This window comes from Chroicocephalus ridibundus, chromosome 2 (genome assembly GCF_963924245.1).
Source record: "Chroicocephalus ridibundus chromosome 2, bChrRid1.1, whole genome shotgun sequence".
Taxonomy (NCBI): domain Eukaryota; kingdom Metazoa; phylum Chordata; class Aves; order Charadriiformes; family Laridae; genus Chroicocephalus; species Chroicocephalus ridibundus.
Window position 1 is genome coordinate 47,712,547 of NC_086285.1, and position 21,781 is coordinate 47,734,327.

At 41.0% G+C, this 21,781-nt stretch overlaps 1 protein-coding gene across 3 annotated transcripts in view; it reads right to left on the bottom strand.

Annotated features, from left to right (window-relative positions):
• The window catches only part of CPNE4 (copine 4), a 241,987-nt gene that overhangs the window by 116,929 nt on the left and 103,277 nt on the right, over window positions 1–21,781 (bottom strand). The window lies entirely within an intron of this gene.

Below are 21,781 nucleotides of genomic sequence, written 5' to 3' on the forward strand. Positions count from 1 at the left end.
AAGAGGTCATGTGAGTGGTTTCTCTTCCTACCAGTGATGGACTACAATGAAAACCTCAAATACAATTTCCTCATTATCAGGACTGCCAGCTCTGACTGCGGCCACAGACACTACCATTTGTATGGGCAGCAGCAGCTGCCGTTTCCATGGAGGGCTGGCCACATGCACAAGATAAGGCCAGCTTCCCTTGCTTTTCTCCCTTCTGGCAAGTCTTTGGCAAATATTGGTAGGAACACGGAACACAGCCCTTCACAGGGTGAGCAATGACAGCCACCCATTGGCTATACTAGCAGTCAGGCGGCAGAGTCTGGAGCTGTGCATAGGCAAAACAACAGTCTTATGCAAGACTAATAACTGGGAAATTAACCAGAGAACAACTATAGAATTTACATCTCCAGCAGTACCCATCCATCACTACAAAACACCAGCAGAGCGATACAGTTTTATCAAACTAAATGCAAAAGCAAGCAAAAACCCCAGTAATTACTCATTTTGGACAACTTCCATGATTAAAGAGTGGAGAACTGAATCCACAGCAAACAACTTTTCTTAAAAATATATCAATTTTTCCACATCGCTAAGTTGCATTACAAGAATCTGATGGATTATACACTGCCTATCGCTACCTCTGAGCCTTACAACTGGTAAAGAAACACCATCAAAACTAAATGGCTATTTCTTCAGAAAAGTGCTCATAGAGTACTTTCTAGTTTTCTTAAAATGTAGCACTTGGGTTTCCTATTTTGAAGTAGGCCTTTGCTATTTTTCATTATGATGCATTATGGGTAACACCCTAAGCAATGAAGCAATTTCCTTTTTTCCACTCCCTTTGCTCTGGCACAGAAAAAAACTAATAATTCTGTAAGATTAAAGGGACTGATCCTAAAATGAAGTAGGACTTGGGCACGTCAGTCACTAGACAGGAGGTGGCTGGTGTGCCATGGAACAGACAAATTAAATTGCTCAGAGGAAGAGTGATGAGATCCTTTGTCTGATTCCTGATCAGGAACATCTGTTGTGCAAAAAATGACAGCCGCTTGCTTCACTTTTCAGCGTTTATAACACATTAGCCTCGCTAGTAGTTATCGGCAAGGACACTAAGAGTCAAGTAAATCAAAAGCAGGGGAAAAAAAATGAGCAGTTCTTGGTAGCACAGATTTATTTTAGTGATCATCAAAGGTGTCAGATTGACAGCTCTAACAGCTGAAATCCTTTCGTTAATCATCAAACAGATGCTACCAGTCATCGAACAGATGCAAACCAGTGCTACCATTGCTGTCTCCTCACACAGCTGTGTCAATGTGCTCTGACTATGCCAAGATGAGACCATCACAAAAAGGAAAGCAGCCTTACTTACAAATTCATTCTTAGTCTCTTTCTTAGATTAGCTAAAAATGATGGTTCTGATAACAGTGATGCAAAGCATAATAAGAATAACATAACTGAGAAAGGATACCAGCTACCTCCATTCAGGCGCTTAGCCTATCTCAAAGATTTTTCGATCTCCACTTGCAATCAATGTGACTTGAAGCCACCATTACTGCTACAACATGAAATATTCCCTACGTCAGATGATGAGTCAGTTCAATGGGATGTCTCAGAGACCTCTTCAAAGTGGTAAGTGATTTGATCCACTTGCAGAAGAGCTGTCATCTCATGAAACAGTGCATCAGCAGATCAAATAATCAAAATATTTAAATGATCAGTTTTAAATCTTTCTTCATAGCCACAGTAATCTCCTAAAGTCACTCCTTGTAAGTGTACAAACTGTTAATTTAATGGCGTCATTTTAATTGCTTCGTTGGTAGGGCAGATCTCCTTGGGCAGCAACTGAAGTTTCTCTGTTATTGTTTTTCCTCATCTCGACTTTGCTGCTGGAATGTGGGGAAGTGGTTCTCTACTGTGAAATGCAGCAAGATTTATATGTGCTCAACACAGGTTAAATACATGACTGTGTAAGGGAGTGAAGGGCCTGAAAATGGAGGCACAGGTCTGCACAAAGGGACACTAAGAATTTTAGTCTCACATAGCGATAAGACGCTGTTTGCTTTTTCCAGCCTGTGATTGACTGACATCCTTCCCTTGACAGACACAGTACTGAAATATAGCCATTTCACTGAATTTCCCCAATCTTCCCACATTATTGAGATGATACATCAAGCCAGCATGTCAGAGCATGAGATTACGTGAGAAAAATCTGTATCGAAAGAAGCAATGCCAGCAGCTCTCACAAGCAATATGAAATTCTTCATGCCCCTCTCAGCAGTCAGCAGTGTGCAGTAGCCTTTAGCCCTATTAGTCTACCAGTCTGCTTTGTCAGCATATTTCGGTTACCCTATTCTTTAGCTAGAAAGCCTGGCAGGGTCCTCAGCATAGGAAGCCCAGCTCCATTTCCTTGCTTTGATTACTGTGCTAAGCACTGATAACCAGCACTGATAACCAGCTGGAGTGACTCATGACCAAGAAGCAGCAGTGAACACAACAGTTCAATAAATGCACTAACTCATGGAACACTCTAGGTTAAAAGATGCTATACAAACAGAAGGTAAAATCTCCATTTGACTTCTGCCACTTGTTAGAGGCTGCTCTTTCTTGAGTATTCCTGCTCTCATATTCAATTGTAAAGCCTTAATGCTCTCTTGAGACATGCTGGATGAGCGTGAAATAAAATGGTGAAATGAAATGAAAACTGGTGAGAATACTATTGCTAGGTACAGTTTCATGGATAATCAAGGAAATAATGATCTACAGTGCTGCAGGTACTTTAAAAAGAAAGGTTGGTTTGGTTTTGACCACAACTTAACCCAATACCTGGAGGACCTGTTTCATTTCAAGCAAAATCTGGTGACATGTTCCATGCTAACCCAAAACACAGGTCCATAGCAGTCTGACAAGATGCTGACCTCATGCCATATATCCTTAATCCAGTTTGTCAGTAACAGCACTTCCACTTCCATGGATAATGAAGGCTCAGATGCTTTAAGAAAACACAGTTCAGCTTTGTCCAGCCTCATCAACTTTCAGAAGTTCTAACTTTCTCAATTCAGAAAGTTAATACTTCTCAGTTTGAATGCTCTCCAAAACACAACGAAGAACATCAGCAACTACATTAAATCTCCATTACTTTTGCAGAAGAGATCTTTTAAGTTCAACAACAGCATGTTATAAGCAAGTGGAACTTACACTTTTGGTCTTGTTAGAGAAAACACCAAACTCTTGGGCAACCTAATCCTGAAGACAGGTAGATTTCTCAACAGGACATGGACAGGGGTCATGCCCACAGCTTTAGCATTTGCTGATGCCTGACAAATGAGCCATCTGTTATTTCTGGACTTTGCTAGAACAAGGAATTTCTCCAATTTATTAAAGCAGAATAAATTTTCAAAATAAAAAATTGACAGCTACATGCACCTTTGGGCTGTGTTAACAGTTAAAACTGACCTTAAAAAGAGCAGTGCTTCAGTTGACACCATGATCCAAACATCTGCTTCATGGTACAGCTTTACCTGCGCTTTCCCTTCAAGGACAATTTATACAGAGAAAAGGACTTGCATCTTCCCCTCCTGGGATGGACTCATGCTGCTTTCCCTCTTCATCTCTTTAGGACCTTGTCACTCCACAGAAGGTGGCACCCTGCTGAGCAGCCAGGATTACTTGGCAGGCCCATCTGGATGCAGCCACCCTGTGAGCTTCCCCTTGGGGAACTATGAATGACATACAAACACCAAAGTAAGCCTCCATAGCATAAAGCGCCATCTTAACAGCAGGAATTAAAATATAGAAAAGAAAAGGACTTCTTGTTTTGGGCCTTCTGAATCCTCCTGTCAAACCCAGAGGAAGCTGGAAGCTAGGTTTGAAAGTTGTTTTCTCTCTGTACTGCTCACCATGGATGGACAGTTAGCAGAAATGTTTGCCTGCTTTCCTGTTGACCCACCATCACTGCTGAAGAACTGCAAAACTCCCTTTGCAGTCAGATAGCATCAAATTAAAGGAAGCTCAAAAGACAGATGAACAAATACTGAAATTCAGGCTTCTTATGCTGTTTGCATCTTTCGTCTGTGAGCTACTGAAAATCAGTGAGCTTTGCAGAACTCTGATAAACACGGTCATTTCAGCGAGGAAAGAATTCTTCATCCTAGCTAAAATCTCTCTGACAAAGACGTAACTAAATGGTTAAAGTACAGGCTGAGAATCTCCTCTCCATTATCCACCACTAGCTAAAAAGTCAATTTGAGGTAAAAGAGCCAGCATGAGGGGGACTTTTTTTTCTTCTTCTATCAAAATTAGATGGAGTATAAGCTATTGCATATACAAGGATGAACAAGGATTAGGTTGAAGCCTCTATCACCTGATATCTAAGGTTTTCAAGTGATCATAAACACAGCTTTCTCAGCACGCCCTAGGAAACCAGAGAAACAGTGAATTATCTACAGGACCCACAGCTCTGCACTTCAAGGCCATGCTTCAGCATTTGGCACAGATCAGCTGTGTGCAGTGGCCCACACAGATAACTGGTACCTATCTGCTCTCCACTCACTCTATTTCTTGCAAACTCGTAACTGGCACAAAAGCAACAAATTTTCAGTGGCTATTACTTGACATCTTTGAAGAAAAGAGCAGCCAAGAGTCAAAGGGTAGTGGAGAATCCACTGCGTTCTCACAAAAAGGACATTTCTTTGGGGAAAATTTTAATCGTGCCCATGAAATAGCATGGGATTGCTATAGTCAATAATGGCACAGCTGCCTCATGAACTAAGCAAAATCTTTGGTCTACAGAACTATGGTCTGGTGCTGCATTTCCTGAAGTTTTTTTTAAAAAACTGGTTGAAAGCTGTAAACATGCAAATTCTATTAATTAGAGAGCAGGTGATGCTATTCAGCCCACAGCATGCTTTTTTGTGGCTGTTATATTTTTAGCAAGTTCTTAGACCAACATGTAAACCCACTGTTCCCCATACATTTTACAGGCCAACAAGGGAAAACTAGCAGGCTCTATTTTTGTTAGGAGTCATTATAAAATGCTGATTAAATCTAGAAAAATCACATTTGTCAGCTGAGATGACAAAATGTACAGAGGTGAAGGGGTAAGATTATTTTTAGGTCATCTGAGTTTTAACAAGATTGAAAATTTCCATGATACAGTACCTTACATAAAAATTTGATACCAAGCAGAAAGCAATTTACACTTTGCTTGGTGACTCCTGAAGAAGGTATTAATAATTTTTTTTTTATTATTAGCAGTGCTTTCACGCCATCACATCTCTATCCAACAAATGAAAAGTCATTGCAAAGGTCACCATAATTTATAGCCCTTGTTTTCAGTTTAATTGATGTTTGAAAACACTGAGAAGAAACCAATAGGTCTTTAGTTCTTTTTAAGCTATAGAGCTCAAAGCCAAGCACAATCTTGTCAACATTGGCAAAAACTTTTGGATACAAGTTGGCTGGAAGAGAAGCATTTAACGTGAATGGTCTGGAAATTATCTGCAAGTAGTTTCTTTTATTTATGTGATATAAATATTAGATAGCTTGCAAACCTCCGAGTCACAACCACGAAAAACTGCTTTCAAGCACTGGAAAAACTAATACTTATAAACAGCCCAAGCCCCAGGGGGCTCCAGTCTAAACAATTTTATTATTTCTTAGTTGGAAAGTTCTTCATTAAGAAAGCCCACTTCTCTGTTCAGGGCCACTGACTGTCCTCTGCTTACTTTTACTTTCTCAGTTACTTTTCACTGCTCTGAAGCAGGAAACAGATAGTTTATAATACATACTAGGTATAAATTCTTTAAGAAGTTCCTGGGTGGAGTTTGCCTTATATGCTCATAGCTTTTAAAAGAAGAGAGAAATATGATGGTTGATAACTATCTGCATGTAGTTTGTCTCATCCACTCAGAAACAAAATATGATATAGTTATAATAGCCACTGCATGGACAGGCACTCAATATTTGCCCTCAAGGACCTACACTGGTCCCTGGCAGACTCCCAGCCAGTACAGGTTTCAGAGGCTCATATGAGAAAGCCCAAGCTCTCGCAGTTAGAAAACTGGCAAAAAACTGCAGGTGCAATACAGGCTGACTGCTAGTGGCAGGCAAATCTTGGTAACATCATCCAGGAGCAGAACAGGGAGATCAATTCATCTGGGATAGGCAAGAGTGCTGCTCAATCCACAGTATGAAAAAAGCAGGACCTAAACTGGTTGGGAACCCTTGTGCCAAGGGAATCCCCAGTTTTCTGGAACAAAAGAGATCTCCGGGGAAGCTACAACACCATCCTTTAGCTTTAGGATCATGTGCAGTTGTTGGCATTGACCTCCTTGGAAAGTCTAGGCTTTCTAGGTTGCATAAAGACACTGGAAAGTAGAAAGGTATCCCTCCCACTCGCTGTCGCTTAGGAAAGCTCAGATATGAGAGAAAAAAAGCAAGTGCTCAACTAATGCATTAATGCATAGTCACACTGTCCCTGAATGCACTAGATACCCGCTTTTAGTTTGCTCTCCTCTGGAAAGAAATGCTTTGATTTCATTCAGATAGTTCTGTGAATTCGAGGACACCAAGTCTTCACAGCCTAATGTCAGGAAACCCAAATCTTTTGGGCTGGAGTGATAATTTTTATTCACTGTATGAACTGCAATGAAAGGAAACAGATTAAAATTGTTACTTTGTTGGGAGACTTTCATGTAATCCCTTTGGATCTCTAATTGCTTTCCTGCTAACATTGCTGATGGGACTCCATCTGCATTTGTCAGTGCTGGGAGACCTGTTCTGCCATGATTCTGTGAAAGTTTTACTTGGATGACATTGATGCAATCTGGGTAGATTCTGACTACTGTTTCCTACCAAAAATATTTTTAAAAACCCCTCCCAAATAACAAAACAAGAAGCACATCAAATATTAAAAACACTATATACAAAATATTAAATATTAACATGTTAGTATTAATGTTAATTAATTTATAATATATATTAATGTATAATATTAAAATATTAAAATGCTAAAATATTTTTTACATTTTTTTACAAAGGACTAAAAGGCTAATTTGGCCTAGCAGAAAACTGCAAAGTACCTAATTTATACACACCCAGTAAAAAACTACACAAAGCACATGTGGTTTAACACAGGGGATGAGTCCTGCTTGTTGTGCCCCTATAAGTACAGAGAGGGTCAGGCATTTTCCAGGGGAAAAGTGTGTCACTGGAACATGAACTTAGGTTAAACAAGAAGTCTGGTGGCTTTGTCAGCCACAGAGGTTTGATGAAACTTTTGCCTGGAAGGGTTTGAAAATAACCCAGCTGCTCCTCCTGGACATCAGGGGTTCACACCAAGGTCTCTGCTCTGCCTGATTCAGACCAGAAACACTAACTTTGGTCCATCACACCACCAGGGACCATCTTAGCCAACAGGCTACTGGCTATTTCACATGGCTCTCCCTGTGTTCTGTTTTCCACAAATTATAAAATACTCACTGTCCCAGAGAAGCAGACTGCATGTCCCATGTCCCACCACGTGACTTCACCTTTCCTGACCATAAGAAATGCCTTAAAATGACACATACAGTCTTCAGTTTGCTTGACACATGAATGCAGAGCCATAGCACCGGTGGTGGGGGAACGCTGGCCAATCCCCAGCACCAGTCCCACCACGCGGTGCCTGAGGCCAGGAAGGGTCACCCGGACCCCGGCACAGCAGTGCCTCTGGGTCACGCTGGGCTCATGTGAAAAAAGCGAGTCCCAGCTGCCAAACGTGCGCACACACATCACTTGCTAATCCTCCACCTGCCCTGGCCTCTTGAACTAGTCACTGTCTCTGCTCAGCTGCCGGCGCTGCACTGACCCTTCTCCGTCTGACGGCTCCTTAGGGGGAAGCACCCACGGGCAGAGGGGCTGGTGAACTCCTGGACTGAGACCAGCTCCCCGAGGAAGCTCCTCGCCCGGAAAGGAGGAAACCCCAGACTGTGTCATCTGCAAAGGCTTTCACTTACTGCCTGGCCAGTCCAGGCTCAGGGATGGTAAGCGAAACACGGATGGCAATTTTAATTTGCCTCTGGTGATTTAAGATTTGGCATAAAGCATGGAACAGCAAAGAACTCCAGCCCTGAAATTTTAACTGAGGACAAGCATAAACGCTGCAGCTTCTCTGAGCCTAATTGCAGAACTTCTGTACATAAAAACTTTAAAACATGAAGCTTTTTACATCTATTGACCTTGGGTTACAAAGGACAATACTTCTTGCACCAGCCGCTGTACTGTGAATATTCAAGCCAGTTTTGAAGAGCCAGTTGCAAAACATTTCAGTGAGCCTGAAAAGCACAATTTCTCTTTAGAGCACATCATTAATGCCGCGTAAATGAAGGTCTTTCCAATGAACAGTGATTAAGTGGACTGAACACTGAGAGGACCACGATAACTTAGTGAGATAGCATTAACTGCCTTTTGTAGAAGATATTTTACATTTTCTTAAATTTAATATGGGAACACCTTCTGAATTTTTGTATGTAATATTTTGAGTCGTGCTAGAGATCAGAAGGATGAGTCTGAAGAGATCAGGTACTCATAAAAGACTTGGGCAACTTCTTGATGAGCAACTGAACTTCCTGCAAAGCGGCACAAGGATTTCACCTCACCTGGAGCCTCCAGAGTGGGTTCCCCTGGGTGCTCAGGGACCTCTTGTCTTTTGGCCCCTTGTCTTATCATGCTCTAGGTAGTGCTCATGCCTCAGCAGAGAGGATTGTGCAAGCCTTTTCATCTGTATTGCTGCTTAACCCACAAAGAAGTCCTTAGAATGAGCTTCAAGCTATCACTCAGAGGTGACCTAACACAATACCATCTTTGGCACCCAAAAATGTAGGCTTACATTTCCAAATAACTAGTTGGTTTACAGCCTTGGTTTTCATAACAGTATTTATCATTTTACCTAACTTGAGGTACACACAGTACATTGGAGTGTAATATCAGTCTGTGAGACAGAGCCAGCACTCCCCAATGGCAGCTACCACTTAGTGTAAATGATATGCCAGACCTCTGATGCTCTTTATCAGCTAAGGGGAGTGTATGGCTCCATCTCCATACAGAAACCACTGTGCTGATAACATGCTTTGATCATAGTGTCATTGACAGATTTTCCAAGGGAATCCTAAGGAACCCTCCCTTTTTGCCTCCAAAATCAGTTTGCTCCCCTTCCAGAAGCATTTTGAGCAGATTTCTGTTCAATGTGAATCACCACTGTCTCTCTGATTTTACTGCCAGTTGCCATGTACAGCAAATTACAACAGGTCAAGAGCTACCTTTCTGCATTAACAACTGGCTGAAATGGATGAACGTGAGTTAAAGTTTTAAAAAAAGATTGAGCGGCCCCACACACACTCTCCTGGTGAGGCAGCCCACCAAACTCCCCGAGGCTACCTTTGCACAAGGCCAGCAGCCGCAGGAGAATATATTCCGGAGGCCAATCCTTCCAGTGTGACCGTGTCCATGGACTGAGTTGTGTTTTGGAGCAGGCAGCAATAAGAGGGCTGCGCTCTTGTCTGCATCAGCTTACCTCCTGCAGAGTCATTAAACAGAGTCAAGCAACAATTATGCGACTCTTGTTAGGGGTTTCAAACAGTAAATGGAATTACGTCAATGCCTTTTATCTTATTCTGGGAAGACCTTCAGAGCCTTAACAATCATATAAAATTGGCACCTATAGAAACTTTGGTATTAAAGAGTGCTTCTTCTGAGGTAGTCAACACATCCTGACCCAGCCATTAAGTACCACAGAAGGACTTCATAGAAATCGCTTGGTGGCAAGAGATATTCATGTGCTGTGCTCCCTGCATATTTAACAAGCACTCAGCAAACATCAACACAAGTGGATAACGACCTGCACCAACTCATGAGATAAGGTGCTGTAACCCACTCAGATGTGATTCCACTGGCATAGAACAAAAGAGAAATCATTTTTTTCACTGAAAACTCTTGAGTGCTACATCAAAGCTGAGCCCTGAAGCCCGGATGATAAATTTTCCTTTATTTTATATCCCAAATACAGCACAGACATTTAAAGACTATGACAACTGCCATTTACTATTCCCCAACCTTCATTTGATGTTGAGAGCTTCAATCTAATCTTCTTAATTTGCATGTCCCTGAGGAAACAGGCTTTTTGCAGAGAACAGGACTGATCCTTTGACATGGCAACAAAAATATTCACATATGATGCCATTTAGCTCCACTCTCAACTAGCCACAAAATGCTAGTAAGCAGTGCAGTGCCTGGCAGCAGTCTGACAGTCAGAGCACTATGCAGCCATTTGAAAGCTCTTCAACCACATATTCTCCACAGTTTCCCCCACAGATTAGAAAGAAAACCTTGGGAATATGGGTCCTCGATGACGGAGTTTCAATTTCATTGTTGCTCATTTTTAGTCTGCTTGTAGGGAGAAACACAGTTCTGTTGGTTATTTTTGTGCAAGAAGGGACAGGTTTTTATAAAGGTACGTATCAATCACTGGACTGTTCTTCCCCAATACAGATGGTATTTTAGTGTCTCCTGATCAGCATGCAAATCAGCTTTAAGTTCTTTACTTTAAAAGGAAATTCTGTTTTGAATATTCTTTTGATTCAGAATGCAATGCATGACCTTGCCTGCATGACAGCAACAAACAATGCTACAACATGACAGTGTTTTGGAATATGATTTAAAATGCACCAAGTACCTGAAGGTTGCCTTTTGCAAATGCCATTACTTGGTCTGCTGGTTTTGGCTGGAGTGGAGTGAATTTTCTTCACAGTAGCTAGTATGGGGCTGTGTTTTGGATCCAGATCAAAACACTAGTAACAGTGTTGATAATACAGGGATGTTTTACTTGCTGCTGAGCAGCGCTTACACAGAGTCAAGGTCTTTTCTGCTCTTCACAACGCCCCACCAGCAAGTAGGCTGGGGGTGCACAAGAAGTTGGGAGGAGACACAGCTGGGACAGCTGACCCCAACTGACCAAAGGGATATTCCATACCATATGATGTCATGCTCAGCATATAAAACTGGAGGAAGAAGGAAGGGGTGGACATTCAGAGTTATGGCATTTTGTCTTCCCAAGTAACCATTACGCATGATGGAGCCGGCTTTCCTGGAGATGGCTGAATACCTGCCTGATGATGAGAAGCAGTGAATGAATTCCTTGTTTTGCTTTGCTTACACGCATAGATTTTGCTTTACCTATTAAACTGTTTTTGTCTCAACCCATGAGTTTTCTCACTTTTACTCTTCTGATTGTCTCCCCCATCTCACCAGGGGTGGACTGAATGAGCAGCTGTGTGGTGCATAGTTGCTGGCGGGGGTTAAGCCATGACACTTGGGAATCCTCAGTTCATTACCAGAATACTGTACTAACAAAATTAGATTCTGCTGCAGCATTGCGCTACAAAGAAATGAACTCAAACTTACTCTAATCAGCATGCAAATTATTGAATTGCTAATTCCACCTTTCATTATTCCAAAACTGACTTCCAGAATGAATTTTCATCCGCTTTCAGGTAATCTCACATCCTGGGCTTCCACAGCAATTACAGACATGTTTCTTCTTTGCCTGCTGTCCTGGAGAGCAAGAGACTTAGAAGTTGGACAAATGTGTTGTAGTCCCAGCCCATTCAAACAAAGGCACAGATTGAGCAGCATTTAAGGCTGAAAAGAGGCCCTTGGCAGAGTTCATGGCGTCACAGAATTGATCAGGAGAGAAATGTGGCCTTATACCATTTCTCAGGAACTTACAGGTAATTGAGAATGGAGAAAAATTAAGTGATGGGATGAGCCTTTGCTCACTGAATATCAGTGGCACTACATTATATGAAGTAGGAAATCTGCGCTGCTTCAGTAATTTGCTCTTTAATTAACTGACTATAAGTAGTGATTTAATAATTTATTTATACTGAGAAAGGTCTCCTGCCTCATACACTCAGGTAAGTTAAGCATAACTAATATGGATTCTCATATGGGTTAATGAATTATGTCAATTGATACAGGTCTAGTCAAGTTGCTAGTTTAAGAAATTAATTTGCTAATGAAGTGCTTATAATTAAAGATTTATTAATTTACTTTTAATGTTGTAATTCAACTGCTAAATCAATTTTATCATCAAGGCATTAGCAGCAGGAAGGCAATGCACTATTAGGCAAGATACACACTGTTTTACCAGGCTTTCCTGACCTGCTCTACCAGAAGTAACAATTTACAAGGCCCATTTAAACTAGCTTGAGTCTTCCTACACAACTGGGGAATTTGGACCATGTGTTCAAATAACTGAACAGAAAAATAATGGATTTATTGTGACTCACGTCCACTACAAGCAACTCTTATTCTTTCTTTTCTTTTACACATGCATCTTGTTAAGCTTGTCAACGGCGTTGCCATTTGCCAAAGCCACAACAGTCCAACAGCTTCATACACTACCCAAGAACAGCAGTGGAAGACTTTCTGTGAACTACCACAAACCCCAGGAAAATAGAATATGATATTATTTGGGTTTTGGCACAATTACACCCACAAGCACACATTCTGGCATTGAATAGTGCACAACTAACTGATTAGAAGTAGAGACCAAGTTTAGCTGACCTATATTACAGTTTTGCAGACGGCATCCTATCAGACTCCTGACTCGGGGGCTGTTTGGTTTGCACTACTATTGAAGGATCTCAGTGAGTTACGGTTCCTGTATTTATTTGGGAATATCTACTCCAAAATTATTTCTGGAAACCAAAAGCCTTGTAATCAAGCCCGCTATACATGCATGCTACTCAAAGGTATATAAATTTAATCTGACATGACCACAGTTTTCCCTTCCCTAAGAATGACTACAGCCAGGGATATGCTATATACAGACATCTTTTTTTACTACATCTGACTTGCCCACACAACCACTTTGGGCAATAAGCAGCCCAAACCTGCTTCCTGTAATGGCTGCAGGCTCTCCTTAAAAGTGTTATGACTTTCAGTTGCTTGTGAACACACACATCAGATATATATGGCGCACACACACATCAGTCCGGCTTACATTCTATAAAATTGGTTGTTATATGCATAGCCGTGAAGCAGGTTCATGGGCAGAGCACACAAAATCCACCTCTGGTATGCCTCTTGACAACAGCAGGGGTACTAAGTGCTGACTTTTTCAACTAATGAGCACAAGATTTGTTCATAAAAGACAAGTGTTAGTGTTGCATGTACTTCCATTAAGTGAAAGTAGTCCACGTATCTACTCCTATTTCCTACTATCATGTTGGTGTAAGTTATACATGCTCCATTATGATTCAATATTATAGTGCTGATTGTCTTACTTTAGAGCTGGAATTTTCAAGGAAGTTGGGTGCCTAAACCCTAAGTTTCTCAAAAGTTTTAGAATCCTGCTATTTGAGGCCACAGTGACAAAAAAAATTAGGAAGCTCCCTTATGCACAGGAGAGCTCTGAACTCGGAAAGGAGGTTTTCCTCATCTGGGATATATACTCTTCAGCAGCTTATTTGCTCCTTTATCAGGTGCCTTACCAGATGCGAGACAATACACAGAGTAATGTTATGTCTTAGCAAAATAACTTTTAATTCCTTCATAAATTCATTTGCTGTAAAGAAGAAAAAAACAATTTGGCACTTACACCTGCATTTGCAAGAACACCCTAATCATATCAATTAATTAAATACATCATTCCATGTCAGAGGGTGTTTTCTTTATTCTTGGTTCAATAGAGAAGATTCGAACATTATTCAGCAATGTTTTTACTGTGGTCCCTCAATTTTTAATTTTTTTCCAAACTTCATTTTACTTCTATGTCATTACAATTAACCAGTTTCCCATCTCTGCACGTTCTCTCTTTATTTCCCAACTAATCTCATTGTCCTTCAGATACTGTTAGTCAGAACTCTTATTACTTCCCACTTCATAGCACAGACTTCAGACGTGCAATACAGAGGCAAATCAGGCCCTAGACCAGCAACGAGCTAATTAAACCTTTACTGACTAACTCAATCTGAAAAGGTGGTAATAATTCCATGGCTCGAACAAAATTCACTTCAAGACTCTCCTGTCTTATTGAGGCAGTAATCTTAAGACAACACAAGTCTAATAGCACAAAGAGCCTAAGACAAGGTATATTCAATCACAGTGAAATTATACCTGGCAATTTCTTTCTTCATCTCCTTACAGCACACCATAAGGGGAGGGGAGTTCGAGGTTTTTACACCGGAGTATGAAGGGTACATAAGAGGTCGCTGACTACTTTAAAGAAGAACCATTTCACAATGCAGACTCTGTATATTCCACCATGAGATATTTCAGTCCTGGCACTCAGGGGTTTTAACTTACAACCAAACAGCCAACAGACAGAGCACAATGTCCTGTGGAAGGTACTGCAGGAGAGCAGTCAATATGGCTATCTAAGAAACTTAGGCCAAAAATATCACAGAATAGCTAAATCTGAGCAATCTTCCAGTAAACCCTATGGAACTGATGGTAAGCCCTATGAAACCATACTCACTAGTGGCCACAATCAATAAGCAGTGTCAACGGGGTTTGGTCTTCTTGGTAGACTTTAAAATTTAGCTACGACAGAAGCTGCGAAGAAGCAGCTTGTAGCAAGGCAGATTTTGATGGAGACTCACTCAGGCTTAGTTCAGGGCTGCCCTTCTGAGGCTCAGATTAAGGCTAGCTTTAGGCACAGGCAGACATGCAGGCATGAGAAAACACAGCTTCAAAATGAAAACACTGCCCAGGCTGCTCTGGCTTAGAGAGTAGAAGCAAAACGTTCAGCTCACCCAAGCAGTTCATCATGCTGAGACCACGTAGCAAGATCCCAGTTCTCACCCTGTTTGCATGCAGAGCCCAGATGGGGCTACAACCTGATCTCTCAGGAGGAGACAGTCATGTCCAAGGCTGTTCACAGCCTTCAAATTTCCCCGCCCCTGGCTCCAATAACTACCTGCCCTGGGGGACCACTGCAATGGAACTTGATTAATTAGTAACTAAGTAATTCATAAGTCACTTAGTTTTTATGCACAGGCTCCAAAAATTTATTTTTGCTGACACTGCTGAAAAGCTATGAGCTGCCTCTGGGATGAAACACAACACCAAGAGACATATGGCTAAAATGTCCTGCATTTTATCAACTTTTAAAAAATAGAAGAAAAATGAATACAAGTAAATATGATCAAATATTCTTGTCTCAAGAGGCTGCCATGCTGGACTCGCACAGAAGAACCACTTTTGGAAGGCTCTCCTGGCTTCACCTTTCAGCAACTGTAAACCTACTACAAACTAAAGAAAGCTTTGAGTGGATTTCTGTTCTCTCTCTGTGTTTATGCATTTTCATGTCTTGCTAAACAATGGAAACGGAGAACAATGGAAACCAGTAGTGCTGTTATTATGTATCTGCAGTGTGAAACGCATTGAATTCTTTTTGCATACAATACAAGATGTTTTCTAAACTGGTCTTTCAACATAGTAATATGCTAATATATTTCACACATGCTGTTTCTTAGTTAATATATTCAGAAAGTTTATCCAATGCTTCCATCCAAAAAAATTAATTTTAATACCTGCTCTCCACATATCTCCTCTAGAATTCCCTTTGCCAAGACTTCTTTTCAACACCTCTGCGCATCAAGGCATTTTCTATTAACAAACTGATAAGAAAATGAGAAAGGTAAATAATGCTTGATGGAAGTTTATCTTTAGACCTGGAATACTCTAGAAAATAGTTCCTGCTGTGCAGGTTTGGGCAAAAGAGAAAACACATTCTTGCATTTTGTTCCAGCTTAAGAGACTTACAGCAATGTGCTTATCATTCTTTTCCTGTACCGATAGTCCCATCCCAAAACACCTGATGGTTGAGAGAGGACGCTCTCTCAGTAGTAGGTTCAGCTCAGAGCCCTGTGCTGGCCACAGGCTGGGCTTATTAGGGCTAAATTTAAACAAGGAAGAGATGGGTTCAGGCACACTGCACGTATTCTCATTGAAGTGTAATTTTATGAAAACCTCCTGCCACATACCCAACCGTCCCTGGTGTCAGGTACCCTCAGGTATGGTGCAGCAAATCCTTTAGCACCTTCCAATGACCGACAAAGTCAAAAGACAACTCTCCCTGTAGTGGTCGAGCATAAGATGGATCTTGGCTGAACCACACAGCAGAAACGAGGAGCAGCATGTCAGGCCACAACTTGCACTGACCCCATTACTGTAGGAGTATTGCCTGTGCATAGGTATCACTGATAGAGCCCTTAGGCCCTTTGATCCCTGATTCTGTCATTTGACGGGGCACTGGTAAGTTGCTTTACATGTGTAAGAAGTCCTGTTATCCATTCCTATCAGTCTGTTGTGTGCTTGGAGCTCCAGTTGCCAACCCTGAAACACACAAACATACTGCACTAAATGACTCATCTCATTGTGTCACTCCAGCACAGGACATTGAGCTGACTCTCCTTGCATAATGAGACACAAAACCAGGACCTGCTTGCTGCCAGGTTGAAGCAGTGGCATTAGTGGTCTAGCAGAGTGACATACTGTGAAGTGGGGAGAAAACAGGTGAATGGCTAGCATGGCTAGAGGGGAATAAAGGCTAGGGAAAAGCAAGAGCGGGAGGATGAAGCTCCCATGATACAATCACGAGTGGAACGTTGTTCATCCTGCTACCTTTTTGCCATTTTTGCAGAATAAAAAGATGGTATTCTGCAGAATAAAAAGATGGTATGAAAGAATATTTACCACAGACACACTGCTCTCTGCAGCTTCAAATGGACAGAACCAGGTGAAGTAGATACCAACCATGACAAAACGTGTCAATAATGAGACACTATAGAGATACAAATGGTCTTCAAACAATGCGCATTTCCAGAAAGGCCAACTTCTTTTAAATAAACAGCTACTCCTAATAAATTCCTGCTGTTCTTTTTTGATAGGAGGACCCTTCTATTTAACTGGAAGAAAGCAGCTCAAGGTGAATGCCTCTCTTTATCTAGACATGTTGATGAACAGGAAGAAAATACTACAATCAATTAATTATTCATTGAGATTGAAGTCCTAGGGTCTTTATCCCTCTTTTCTTTTTCTACTTCAATTTTCTACCTTTGCTTTTATTTTATCAATAGTAAAGGATAGCTTCACATTTCTACCAGTTAGAAGATTTTATTTTGTCTCTAACATCACTTCTGGCATTTGCACAAAGCAAATCTCTCAGGACTAAATGTATTCAACAGTGGCCTTTCATTTCAGGCATCTTTGTTTCAGGGTCTATCCACTGGGATATGTGCAGTCTGATTTTTAAGGCTGCTGTGCTCCCAGAACTCCAACTGATTCCAGTGAGGACCGTAAGTGCTCAGCAGTTTTGAAGGTCACTTCTAAACCAGTGAGTAGCAGGACAGCCACAACCCAGCTTGGAGGTTTCCCACAAGAGAATTCAGTTCCTCCGAGGTGTGGGGCAGTACAGAGGACAGAAAAGCAAAGAGGATTGCATGGAATTTATCCTGGGAGTCATGCAAAGTTATGCTGGGATGCTGCTGAGAGTGATGGGAGAAAGGTAGGCCAGGGAATTGGAAAATGCATTGAAAACTTCATTGCAATAACTTTTTCCATCCTTTCCAGTGTCGCCAATTGTCTTGATTTTGCTACAAGATTCATGAGTCTGCACCTTTCATAAAGATCACAAATGACAAAAATACCAGTTTTCTTAACTAAAGATCTTTTCTTCATGTTTTTGGAAGAAGTCCTGAAATACAAAGAAAGTTATCTAGTAACTTGAAAACTGGATGACAGCAAACAACTAAAATGGTGGTGACATTGATTTTTCTTAATCTCTTTCTTTTTTAATGATCTCACAAGCTGGGAGAGTTGATGCGATGCCCTGAAATGTGTGAAGTTGGCCTTGTCAGCCTTTGTAATCCCTGCTGTAATGACATGATCAGTTGGGTCACATGTAGGGAATGAGTCCGGGATTTCGCTTTTACATTTTGATATCCTGGGTTTGAATCTCTGACACAAACTGCCAAAGCATAGCATTGCACTTGTTCCTGTGAGCAACAATGTCTAGGACAAGCACGAAACCATTAGTGAAAATTAAAATACAGAGCTGGCAGTCATTACAACTACAGAGTCCTGCTAATAAATGTTTATGTATTAGGGCCTCCCCATTATAATTCAAATGGATTTAATGCTAGCTACGGACAAATTTGCTGGAAGTTGCATGCAGCCATCAGAATGCCATTAGTGATTTAATCCATAGCTGTTTGACAGTTAATGAGCCTTTTGGAATGTAAATCACTTATCTCGATTTCAGAATCAGTTTTGGTGCAGGGAGGGGCAATCTTCTGCTAATCCAGCTCAGCAGTAGAAAAACTGGCTTTTTCCATTAACTACGTAAAGATATTGCAGAGAAACCTAAATTCTAATCTAATGTGTGAAAACATGGCTATACAGGCTGCTGCCACAAAATTTTTAAGGGGCAGGTGTACTAAACCACACAGGACAGCTCAGAAGAGAACATTTCAGCCATGATCCCATTAGGGATAATGAGCTGTGATCCTCATGAAGCAAACTGATTTAATCAGATACAGAGGACACATAATTTTGCAGAATGAATATAGGTTATGTGTACTCTTTATGAAAAAAACCCAAAACCAACCTACTTTGAATCAAAAAACATAAAACAAGACACATGAATGATAAACCCAAGCAATCTGCTACTTCATTTCTCCCCATCGTCCCGTTCAGCCTGTATTTCGTCTTCCTAATCATAGACTCTTCAAGGCATGAACTAGCTCTTCCAAGATATGGTGGGGATGTTCCAATAATCTAATGTAGCACCAGACTATTTCACCACAGGCACTGATATAACAGGGGGGGGAAGATTTAAGAACAACGTCTGTGCAGCTGCGCCCATGTCAGCTGATGTGGAAATGCAGATCACACACACCAGTGATAATGTGGCCTAAAGCTGTTTAATACTGCTTCCCTGCCAGTAAATCCATGCTTGATATATCAATATTCAGAACCCATGTAAATCCACAATGTAGCAAGATGTTTTTCAATCATTGCTAAACTTTTCAGTGTTTCTACAAATACCACAAGAACAGATTTGCTGACATATCTTTTTTCCAAAAATGTCCTTTTTTATTCATGTGCTGCCCTATTTATTCTAGGAAAATTGTTTGTCAGTCTACATATGAAATCTTCCAGACTTTGCATGGCTCATCAGAAACTGTTTCCACAGAACAGTAGGCAGTGTTGCTAGTTTAAACCCTGATTCAATAAAGCATTTACACGTCTCCTTTCATGCAGGTGCAGAAGTCTCCCCAGTTTTAATGGATGACCAGACCGCAAAAAGGTAACAAAGCACCTAAGTGTTTTGTGAATTGGAGCACTTCATAATACTTTAATTATGTAGCGATGTAACTCTTAAAAGTAATCTCTACTAAGAGTTACAATATTGCTGTTTAAATTGTACATGGGTCCTATTTTAATTAGTCATTGCTAGGTGGAATTTTTAAAACCTCTCTGAAATGACAAAGACTCAACAATTATCTCAATACTTCAAATCAAGCTTATTTTTGCTTGCTACAGTCATAACTGGCCCTCCAGTTAGTAATGCTAGACACAACGGCACAAATATTTTCCTAAATGTTTGAGCACTGTTCAGTCTAACAGGAAAGCTTTGCTGTCGCTTATTTTCGAACACACATCGTTTGTGGTGAAAACTGCTGCAGAGAAGGCAGGGGCTGTGAATCCTGGCTTCAGCACTCCAACTAGGATGGTCTGTGAGGCAGAGAAACTCAAAAAAACCTGGGCATCCCCAAGAGGTAGCAGGCCTGCTTTTTATGGAACGTCTTCGATGGACTGCCACAAACACACTCAGTTACACAAGAATAAAACACAGATAAACCACCACAGATTTCCTCAGCAGCAGAAAGTTACGATTCTTGACATCTGCTCCTACTCCATACGGAGGAAACAGGATTTTTAATCTTAACCTTTAAAAAAAATTTAAAAATCTCTAACCTGTATTCTGGAAATAGTGTAACACCCTACCTTGAATTGGCATCAAGAAAAATGTCTTTCAGCATCTGTCTCAATCATGACACCCACCTTAATGAAAAGGGGCAGTGATTTCATTCCTTTATCTTCTGCAAGGTGACATGAATTACGATAAGTCAAAGGCAAAAAAACCCCACCTAATTACAAAATCTTCACAGCATTATCTTGAATTTCTCCCCCTGCAATATAAACCCACCGCATTGTACACCCAAACTCTTAATATATCACTGAACTTTTCACAATGTGACATAGCTATGTAAACAGCTAGTCTCAGAAAAAGAAGTTGGAAGGCTGGGGTCAAGTTATTTTTTAGAAGGTAACTTATGTAAAAAGCTCCAAATTAAAGTGTGCTTTGCACAGTTTTCCTCAGCTATAAAACCAATCATGGAATGAAAAAGAAAGGAAAAAAGCCAACATCTCTAGAAATAATCAGCAAGTTGCTGGAGTGGGTGTTTTGCTCATGCTACTCAATTACTGAGATGTTCCTGGGTTAAAAACTGAAATCCAAACTTGTACTGGTGATGCTTGGATGAAGCCCTGGTTGCATTAGGAAAAATTACACAGGGTCTGTCCACTCCATATTTCAAAATTTAAGTTGAAACTGTGCTTAAATTCCAATTTCTGTGAATAAAATGCCACATAGGTGATTGCTATGGCAAATCATCCAGAGGCTTGAGATTCAGAGGGAAGGGACTACTTTGATGTTACCTGCAGAGATGTACTCCCTAGAGTCACAACAACAAAAATGAGAAACTAACACAGTCCTCATGTTAGATAACACGTAGTCTCTTCTGAGAGCCTTTTTGGCTTCTGTAGTTACCTATGGAGACAGCAATACCAAAAATATAGCATGAAAAAAAGCTGCCAGAAGATCTAAGGGGACAAAAAGAATAGAATGTATTGTTGGCTTGTGATGGTGGCAGACTACTGTCTACTGTAGTAATCTAAATCTTTCTGGAAAGGCACTGCTCATCTCATGAGAAGGTCTGAAGTCTTTGTGAAGTATTCTGAAGGGCAAAAATATTCCCACATGACACATTTCGTTACAAGAAGTGGGAGATATTTCAAGGTGCTACAAAGTGCCATGGAAAGCTTGTCAGGTGGCATACGGAAAATTTAAGCAGTGTGTGCAGGAGTGCACATATGGTTGGGAGTCTCTCAGCAGCACTAGGAGAAGTGGCCAACAAACAGCAAGATGATATCTCTGACACTGCACCTATCAGTTACAAGAAAAGACTTGCTGAACGTAGTTTTAGGTGCATCCTGTGACAAACAGCAAAACAAACCATCAGGATCATACGGCACTTTCTTGTTCACAGCAGATGTACATTTGCAACAGAGGTAGCTCAGCGAACGCATATCCAGTCCAGCATACGCTCTCCCGTACATATAGTCCTTCTGGCTGAAAGGATGAGGGTGCTTTTCAAACACACTCTGGGTTTGACAGTGTTTCATAAAACTCCTGAAGAGCAGGGGGGCTGAACGCTCTCCTCCTGAGTATTAAACAGCTACCCACACCTTCTGTCAAGTACATCTGTTATTGCCAACCATATCATCAACACCTCTATTTACAACTTAGCACGTTTTTAATTCATATCACTTCCAAACTGTGTGCACACACTACTATCCCCACCTGCTTTCCCAAAACTCAACCACACGCAACTGATGGAAGAGTTTCAGCTGAAACAGAGAACGAGATTCTTGGGCAGCCTGTAATGGAGGCCACAAAGTCCCA